General features: G+C 38.0%; 1 pseudogene; it reads right to left on the reverse strand.

Moving 5' to 3' along the window:
* Positions 1–9,392: 9,392 nt before the first annotated feature.
* LOC150013220 (large ribosomal subunit protein uL13 pseudogene) lies at positions 9,393–9,888 on the reverse strand (annotated as a pseudogene).
* Between the last annotated feature and the right edge of the window lie 409 nt (positions 9,889–10,297).

Consider the following 10,297-nt stretch of genomic DNA (forward strand, 5'->3'; position numbering starts at 1 on the left):
CACTGTATTTCAGTTTCCAAACTTCTTTCTATATCTTATAAGAAACTTTAGCATCTAGTCATTGTTTCTTTCAGTTCTTTTCTCCGACTACATTCTTTCTTGCCTTCTAGGCTTGATTTATATTGAATTTATATTTCCCCTAGAGTCACACTCGGTATTTTCTTCAGTCTTAATATCTGATAACTTTGCTGCTTGAATACTTCCTTGCCGTTCTTTCTTTGCCCAGATTATGTTTTATCCTTTGGAATTTAGCTTAGATATTACCCCATTCAGAAATCTTTCTACTGCCCACAAACTGAGATAAATACCCCTCCTAAATTTTTTGTAGTTTACGATGATATGCAAACTTATTGTTTTCTTCTAAATAGCTTCATATCATCATTACCTCTGAGAAAACAGAATCATGTCTACATTTTGCATTGAGGTCTTCCCAGAATCTGTAGTATTACAAGCTCTTCATTACATATTTGTCAAAAAAATAAACACTCAGGTCAACCCTAATAATATCTCACAGTTAAAACCATGTCATCAATGGAAACACAGCTCCACATATTTCTCTTTTTAAAATTTAATTTTATTATTTTTACATTATTTTTATTGTATTTTTTCCATTATCGCTTATCCGCCTCATGCCCTCTCCCAATGCCCCGCCCCCACAATCACCACACTGTAGCCCGCGTCCATGAGCCATTTCTCTTTTTTCTGTTTTGCTCAATCTTTCTACCTCCCAACTTACCCCTGCCCCAGAGCTATCAGCCTGCTCTCTATAAGCCAGTCTCTCCTTTGCTTGTTAGTTCAGTTTGTTCATTAGATTCCACTTACGAGTGAACTCATGTGATGATTGTCTTTCTCTGACTGGCTTATTTCACTTAACATAATGTTCTCCAGGTCCATCTGTGCTGTTGCAAAACAGTAAAATTTTTGTGAAAAGCAGTATAGAATTACCTCAAAAAATTAAAAATGGAACTGTCTTAAGACCCAGCAATTTCACTTCTTTGAATTTATCTAAAGAAACCCAAAACACTAATTAGAAAGAATATATGCACCCCTATAATCATTGCCAAGATTTGGAAGCAGTTCAAGTGCCCATCAGTAGATGAGTGAATAAAACAGCTATGGTACATTTATGCATTGGACTACTACTCAACCTTTGAAAAAAGAAGACAATTTTACCATATACTCCTTTTTATTGGATGGGTCTAATTGAAGAAAAGAAATATGGATTTAAAAGAACTGGATCAAGGATAATAATATTAAATTCTGACTTTCCAGGCCCCTTCTAATAGTTCAAGTAACTTTTCTGGTAATGGTTTTATTGAGATGTAATTCATACATCATATAATTTACTCATTTAAATTATGCAATATGATTCAATTGTTTTTTAGTATATTCAGAGTTGTGCAACCACCGTTTCAATTGCATAACATGTGATTACCACACACAAAAAACATATCCAAATCTAACTTAATCCATTAGTTGAAACAATTTTAAATTTCGTAATTGACATTAATTCTACTGTCCAATGTACATTTTACCAAACATATTTTATATGATAAACTTTAAGATTTATCACCAGTTATGAAGAGCTTTATTCTTTAGATTAGCCTGTCACTTGAGGCTTTGCAAAGGTATATTATATGCTATAAATAGGAGGCACATTTTTCTTCACAAGAGTTTGCTTCAGTGCATCATAGAATAGAATAATAACACCAAATAGGTTATGCTCAGTCTGTAATTTGGTATTATCTTCTTCCAATAGTTGGTGATGAGAACACAAGGAAATGTTTTTTGAAATACTGATGAAATATACATTTATATTTCAGAGCACTTGTGAACAAGTTGATTTACTGCTGATAAAAAAATATTAACAGCTCCAGTTTGCTTCATTTTGTGTGCAATAAAGTAGCTAATCTTTTCCTCCCTTTTGTAGAGATGGTAAATGAAGATTTGCATTCAAGGTAGAGCTTCCTCTCGCGGAAGCAATAGAAGCCTAGACTGATATTCCCTAAGCCCCAAACCTTGTTAAAAATGGTTTCAGTCCTGGGGACCTAATGCACTGATTGCTTCCCTAGGAGGAGTCTCATTGCTTGCTCCATTCGGTCCTATTATTGAAGGTCTAATTACATCTATTATGCTGTTCAGTTTCACAGAATGTTGGGGAAGAAAATGATGGGTATTTGGGGATGGAATTAGGGGCATGTAACACACACACAGACTCATGTTGTGAATTTTGAGAAATGAACTGGTGACAGAACTAAAGTACTTGTGAGATTATATCTAAACTGTCGAGTGTGTTACTGTAACAAGACAAAATGGAGATGGTTCCAATTGGGTTTGATGGCCCAGGCAACAGGGAACCAATTACACTGTCAAAACCTGAGATACTGGAGCTTAAAAGCCCCACAGGACTTTTTTGCAACCAAATACTTTTTTCTTTCTTTCGGGTTTTTTTTTTTTTTTTTTTTTTTTTTTTTTTTGTCATCAGTAACAGGGCAGCTAAAGAATTTTTATCCCATTGTAAAGTGTCATTTACATTCTGCACTTCCCAAAAACTTTATTAGTCCACTCTTTCTTTGCATAGTGCAAATAATATATGCCTGTGCTATGCTTTTGTGTAGCCTCGATAGAGATTGTTATAGTGGCCTAATAGAGCTTGAAAAGGAAAGCGAGAGGGGATAGAAGGAAGACTCATTATTTTTTAAATGGCTTCACTTTTCCCATAGGAATCCTATAGATCCCACTTAGCAGAAGCTCATTCCAGCACTGATTAGGTAGGAAATATACAGAATCTCAAAAGGTCAGACCTATAATCAGCTGTCCTCAGGGGTTGATATGGAAAAGTTCTTAATCCAACTTGGATTTATTGCCATCTATAAGAAAGTGAAGCAGATAATATGACATTAAGAAAAGAAATATATATATATATATATATATATATATATTTATACACAGACACACATGTGCATGAATGCATATTTGTATATATGTGTGTAATGACTATACACCTAAATTCAGAGTAATGTGGTTTTCCATAACCATTTGATTTCTTAGGCAATATTCCGTATAGTGTTGTGTTTTTATATTGCTGGAGACTTTGAAACTATAACAAATTAAATATATGTGGAAATGACTGTGTTTTAGAGAACAAGTCACAAATTATAGACTTTAAAAGTTTATGACAAAAAAGTATGTAAAAAATAAGATAATAGAAAAAGGAAAAAAAATGGAATTCTTAATATGTTTCCAAACTGTGTGCAAGCCTGTGATAAACACTTCTTTGTGGGAAGAATATACTTGTGTAACTGGATGGCTTAAGCCAGACAAAGCTTGGTTTCTTGTCTTTTGAAATGCATTTTTACTTATTTTAGTAAGGAATTATTAGTCAACATTTTATTAAAGCATGACTTTAGTCAAAAGCTGAAGTTTTTTGCTCATCACACCTTAAAATGCCATCTCTATTTATGTCCTCACATAAATTTGTATTCATTTCTATCACCTTTATGCTAAGAGCAGCACCCAAACACAAAATGTTGCATCAGTCATGAACCTTTGTGCTTGTTTATATGTGTGAAAGAAAACAGATTGTTCCTCTCTCTATCACCTTGTTCCAAGTAGTTATTAAGTTAAGCCTGGAAGGAAATTGACCTTGGAGTTGTCTTGAGCTGTGAGATTGAAAAGAGGAGTGAGGGCTTTTCATTTAAACATAATTCTGCTTCCTGGGAGACAACATGGTCTTACAAGAGTGAAGTAAAGAAAGTGGTATCGTGGCAAAGCGGCATTTTTTATTTTTTCTGCCCTACTGCTTTTTTTTTTCAGGGTTGCCATTCCTATTTTTTCCTAGTCCCCAAGAAAGAGTAAGAAAGGAAGAAGAGAGACCCTGAAGTTCAGAGCAGGTGTTTCCTGCCTTTTCTGCGCATGTGAAGGCCGCGAGAAAGTGCACAAGGTGGAAACAATGAAGAAACAAATGCATCTGTTTCTATGTGGTTCTAGAGGGTCACAATGAATCAGAGCCTCCTCGCTGGGCTGGAGTCTCAGCCACATGACCCTGGGAAACCTACCACTTCTCTGGGGCTCATCAGCAACATGGGGACAATAATACAAAATGTTTGAGGGAGAATTAAATAAATGATAAATCAACATTGACGAGTGGAGTGACTGGCACTTAGCAAGTGCGCATTTGGAGTCAGCTGCAGATTGTGTCGATCTTGGAAAGGAAAGGCCTTCTAAAATCTGGCAAAAATCTCCTTGTCCTAATAAGGAATGATGTGATAAGAAGGTATAACTGAATGCGTTTGTCAAGAGACAATGTTTTGCCTAATTGACTTGGGTAGGTCAAGTATTTCAATATATTCAGGAACGTAGCTATAAGGAAATAATTAACTGATTCAGAAAAGTAAGCTGACTGAGCCTTCAACATATTGTAAGTTACGTGGAAGTATGTGCTGCACTTACGTTCCTAACCAAGTTTCTGATGGGAAGCTATCTTGAGCTGAAAAGAAAGCTTTTGAACAGTTACAGATACCCAGACAATGGACTAGTTTTACTTAAATATATACAGAATTTTCAAGAGTTTCATGGCTCTAAAATTAGCATAAGAATTTTGGATCCTGGCTGTGGTTGGAGTCTGGTAACCTGGTGCTGCTATAAAGTATCCTTGAAAAGTCCTCAACAAATACCCTTTTCTCAAAAAAGGAGACAAAGATCCAGCTAGACACTTGGCTGACAATCTTATGTATCTAACTGATATGGATATTGGTTACTAAAAAAAAGAAGAGAAGGTTTAAAGAATATTGACAGGTCAAATAGAGTACTTTTTTCTGTTACTATCTGCTCTGAAAAAGTAATTATCTATGAACATCTGTGTGGGCAGACTGGGAATCTTAAATCAGCAATAATTTTTACCAGATAGGGACCATATAATGCATATTTTCTCTAATTCATGTCAATTTGCATGGTAACCTGAGGAATCAACATTTGTGAATAACTGACAAATTAGTTGAATATTCTTAAGTTCTGAAAAAACTTTTGGTATTGAAAAGTACAGAACACTATAGACTTCTGTTATTTTATGAATACATAAAATATTGCTTCAATGCCATTTCCCTTCATTTGAATATACATTATTAAGGAAAGTCTTAATGATCATTTTTTAATATTTAAAATATGTTTCTTGATTTTAGAGGGGAGGAAGAGAGCGAGAGAGGGAGAGAGAGAGGGAGATTACTGTGCGAAAGGAACATGATTGCTCGCCTCACATAGGAGATCGAACTTGAAACCAGGTAGTGCCCTAACCAGCAACTGAACCTGCAGCCTTTTGGTTTATTGGACAGCACTCTAACTGATAGCCACGTCAGCCAGGATGCAAATCTTAATTTTTATGTATTTATTTAGGGCCTACTATATAACAAGCACTGTTCTAAGTACTGCAATTCAATGGAAAATATACCTTATAAGATTTTACATGCTAACAGAGAGAGACAGACAGTAAGCAAGTAAAGGAATAAACAAGTACACAAGGTCGGCCCAAATTGTAATAAACATGATAAAAAAAATTTCCAAGGGCATGGGTGTGCTGCATTACAGAAGGCTTAAGGTGCCATTGGAGCTGAGGCATGAAGAATTCAAAAATACTGGTCATGCAAGAAAACTGTGAGCTGGGAAAAGCTCAACATGTTTAGAGAATGAAAAGGTGCTGAGCATAGCTGGAGCATAGTGAGGAGAGGGAAAGTAGTACCTGTGATGTGGACACTGCAAGGAGGCAGGGCCAGATCAGGTAGCACTGGAAGCCTTGGCAAAAGCAGGAGTTAAAAGCCACTGATTAGTGTGTGTGTGCGTGTGTGTGTGTGTGTGTGTGTGTGTGTGTGTGTGAGAGAGAGAGAGAGAGAGAGGGAGAGAGAGAGAGAGATTGGACAACCACATTATCAGTTTTTATTTTTAAACCACCGTTATTTTCTCATCCACACAGAACTATACACAATTGAAGGACTTAGCAGCTGGAGAAGCTTCATGTTTTAGGTGGAGTTCCTGTCTTAAAGAAAACATACTCATTGAAATGGAAAGAAATGTTTTCACATACACACATGTGCATAAACACAGCACAAGTATGCCACAACTCTTTATATTTCTTTCTTTCAAATAGGGACATGGCCTTGCCTAAATTACATTTGAAAGTAGCAATCTGACTGTAGCATGAACAATGGGTTCTAGAAAGGCAAGACTGGAAGCAGAGAAACCAATTAGTATCCCAGGCAAAAGATAATGGTGGTTTGAAATATGATCGGGGCTGGGAAGATAGTGCCATTTGTATATATATACATATATGTATATTGGAGGAAGAGTCAATAGGACTAATGATGGATTGATTGTAGGGGTTGAGTCACAGGAAAATTAATGTGGGTTGTGGTACAAAATAGGCAGAGTGCTGGTGGGTGTTTAACATGACAGACCTTTGTTGCAACAAAACACTCTGGCCTTCCATAAATCACTGTAGTGTGCAACATCAGGAACTCAAAAGGACCAAAAACTCCATTAGCACTGAACCAGAGCATCTCTATAATAGACATATTTAACAAAACTAAATTAGTGTTATTTGTTTTTCTTGTTATGCATATTTGAGAAAGCAGGCCAGAGAAGTACAAAATAGTACATGCTGTATGACCACATTGTTCCTGAGAATACAGGAGGAAAACCAAGGCTATTTCAGTGAGGTGGGAGGCATGTGCACTCCACGTTCCCTCAAACCCTCAAGTCTCCTGTGTTACATTCCAGGCACAGCTACATTATGAATTCTGCTAGGGTGTATTCACTGCTGTGACTCAGGATAGATGGTGCTGCTGATCTTTCCTCAATGGAAGTGTTTTTCAACAAAATGAGTGTGACCCTCTGGTGGGTAATATGATCAAATTAGTGAGAACTGAGGAGCATTGGGGAAAAGGTATAATAGAAAACATTATAGTATGCCTTTCTATAATATTTGTAAATTCTTTGTTTATATATATATATATATATGTATATATATATATATGTCACTATACAAAATGGAGATATGACAATGGGTCTAGGTTAAGAAGAAAAGTTAGAAAGCTACTGCTCTCATGTACTTTCTCACTGGGAAATGCCATTTTTTCCTTCAATTGAACTACTCAAAGATGTGAAATAGGTTCATTTCCTCAATCTCATCAACATTACATCTATGGCAGACAGACACAGATGAATTAAACAGCTGTGGGAGATCAATCACTTGGTGGGTGGTAGGTCTTGGAAAAGAGGTGGGAACTTAAAACCCACCAAGAGACTGGGGAAATGAGAGGCTGTGTGTGAAGAAGTTTTCCAGAAAACCAGATGAAAAGTACAGAACCCCAGGCCCATAGTCAGAGGCCTGTTGCCTTTCAGGGAAGGGTCAGCAAAAAGAAGAGTGTATGGAGTGTGTCATAGGCAATCTTTGCTTACCCCAGTTCTGCTGGTATCCACCTTTGGATCCTCAACATTGTGGATGGGGGACCCATAACTAACACCTAAAGAATTTCTAGATCGACACTGAAAGCACTACCTCTTCCTAATGGGAAATCCAAGAGCTTAGAAATGCCAGTATCTGTTTGTAGTTTTCCATCTTCATCCCCCAGGCCACACCTCATTTACTGGATTTATGCTGAGGAGGGACAAAGTCCCGCCCCCCCTCAAATATGCCAGTTTTGGATATAGATCATTTTGAGCTAATTATTTTTAAGAAACAAAAGACCCAGGAAAAAACTTTGACTGTCCCCCTAACTGCCAAAAAGTAGTTTAGATAGAGGATCTACTCCAGAAGGAAGCTATCATCACAGATAATTATAGTTTAATAGGGACTAGGTGTGACAGACAAGGAAGAACCAGGCAAGGCCTGTTTGATCACAGTGCTCTCTGTGTCCTGTGGTTACAGATGGTCTAGTAAACATTTGTTTACCAAACATTTGCTTTTCCTTTTCTATGTGAATCACCTTCCTACCCTCTGAAGTCCCAAACCACCCCATCCTCCCCGCTTCTCCTTACTTCAAAATGGAATAGACGTCTTAGCTGCCCCATTTGTCCTAGGGGGGGTCCTACATTCTTGGGAAACCCCCATATGTACATATATAATGTTTGGTCATTTTCTCCTGTTCACCTTTCTCATGTCCATTTGATCATTATTCCAGCCAGAAGAACTTTGAAGGGTAGAAGGGAAATTATTTTTCTTCTTGAATAGTGATCTAGACAATGCCTTTGCCTGATTTCTTTATGTCACTCAGAGACAAACCCTGGGAGATTGCTCAGTGGTCAGAACAAAGCCAAATTGCAAGGCATGAATGAATGAAAAGAAAGAAGCCCTTCTAGTTTCAGACTGATCAAGTGTCCAAGATCTTTCCTGGCAGTGGCAAGGGAAAGAGTTCAGAAGTTTTAGAGCAACTTAAAAAGCTTTTTGATTTTCCAAACACCCTCTGCCCAGGAAACCTCATTCATACAGAAGGAGTACCTGCATAGGATAGGGATTCAAGCGCCTATTTCCATCCTTTCTTTTTGCAGGCTGTTGTCTGCGAGGGTGATGTAAGGCTTCAGTAGTAGGCCATCCCCCAAGGGTGCTGAAAGTTAGAAACTTGTGTTATATAACACTGTGATATGCAATACTAATATACTTATGAAATACAGTAGACAAACATTGTGATTTGCGATGAAACATTTAGTTTTTCATTCCAGCCTGCCTTAAGTGCTATTCTGAAATTGACTTTGCCAGATAATTCTGACACTGTAATTGAGACCATTGTTGACTTTAAAAGAAAACTTTTCTTAATGAAAGATATGGTTGTAAGTATCTCTATCATGCCTCATAATGTTTCTAATCAAAACTGACCACTTTTTAGAGCTGGATTTAGAGAGAATGCTGTGTTATGGCTGGTTATTGGAATCGATCTCAGGAAAGGAAAGTGTTGAATATTTTAATTACTGAGTATTAAACATAAAAATTCAAGCCAGATGTGTAGTTTTGGGTGCTGCAACTTAAGAGGGATATCAGCAAACTGTAATATACCCAGAAAAAAGAAAATGGGACAGTTTACACATTACAGATCTGGAGAACAAATTATACGAGAAACAACTTAAAAAAATGTTGAGAAACCATTTATTCAGGAGGAAAGTATGAACTCCTATTATAGTACTAACATTGGACCAAAGTCTGAAGATATAGCAAAGGCCTCTCTGGGAAAGTTTAGTAAAAGAAAAAAGAAGCTTTTGGGGATATGCAAATGTTGTCATTATATATTTCAAGGACATTTATGTAGATAAGAGGACAGATTAAGCCTCTTTATGTCTCCATTTCCTTATTTGTTGAAGAAGGAGAAGTAGAAACAGAGTTTGACCCAACTGATGCTTTTTTTTTTTTTTTTTTGAGGAATTAACAGTCAATCTTATTGGGCTCAGACCAGGAGTCCATGAGTCTTGAGAACCTCTGTGAATCTGTCAATTTTCTTCTCCACGTTCTTTTCGGCCTGTTTCCGTAGCCTCATGAGCTGCTTTTTCTTCCAGTAATGGATCTTGGCCTTCTCCTTCCTCCTCTCCTCCAGAGTGGCGGTGACTGCCTGGTACTTTCAGCCAGCCTCGTGGGCCAGGCGCCCTAGGTAGGCAAACTTGCGTGTGGGCTTCAGACGCACCATCTTGAGGGCCGCAGGAACCACCGTTCGCTTTTTCTTGTCATAGGGCGGCGGGATCCCATCACACACCTCGAGACGGTCCAAGGCGGCCTGGCCTCCCTTGGTCTTGTGGGGCAGCATGCCTCGCACGGTCCTCCAGAAGCTGCGGCTGGGGGCTCGGAAGTGGTAGGGGTCGCGCGATGGGTTGGTGTTCATGCGCTTGCGGAGGAAGGCCAGAGACTTCACCTTGTTTCTGTAGAAATTGCCAGAAATGTTGATGCCCTCCCAGTGCAAAACCACCACCTTCTGGCCCAGCCCCACCTGCTTGGCCACGATGGCTGCCAGGCGGCCCAGCAGATGGCCTCCACCATCTTCGGCAGCCGCTTGGAAAAGCCCAACTGATGCTTTTTAGCAGCACTGGCCCAGATTTTGTGAGGCCTAATGCTTAAATAAGGTGAGGACCTTCTTTAAGAAAATAGAATGAAATTAGATATGTATTTACAAATTACAAATTTAAAAAAAAAATTGACAAATACTAGAACCATCCTAAAGTCCAGGAAAAAAAAAAAACCCATAATGTTTTTATTAGTTAATTGACTGCCTGGCACACCTCTAGGATATTTTTAGCTTATGTTTTGGACTGCAGACTCTGAAAAACT

This window comes from Furipterus horrens, unplaced genomic scaffold (genome assembly GCF_987537825.1).
Source record: "Furipterus horrens unplaced genomic scaffold, mFurHor1.1.pri manual_scaffold_4, whole genome shotgun sequence".
NCBI classification, from domain to species: Eukaryota; Metazoa; Chordata; class Mammalia; order Chiroptera; family Furipteridae; genus Furipterus; species Furipterus horrens.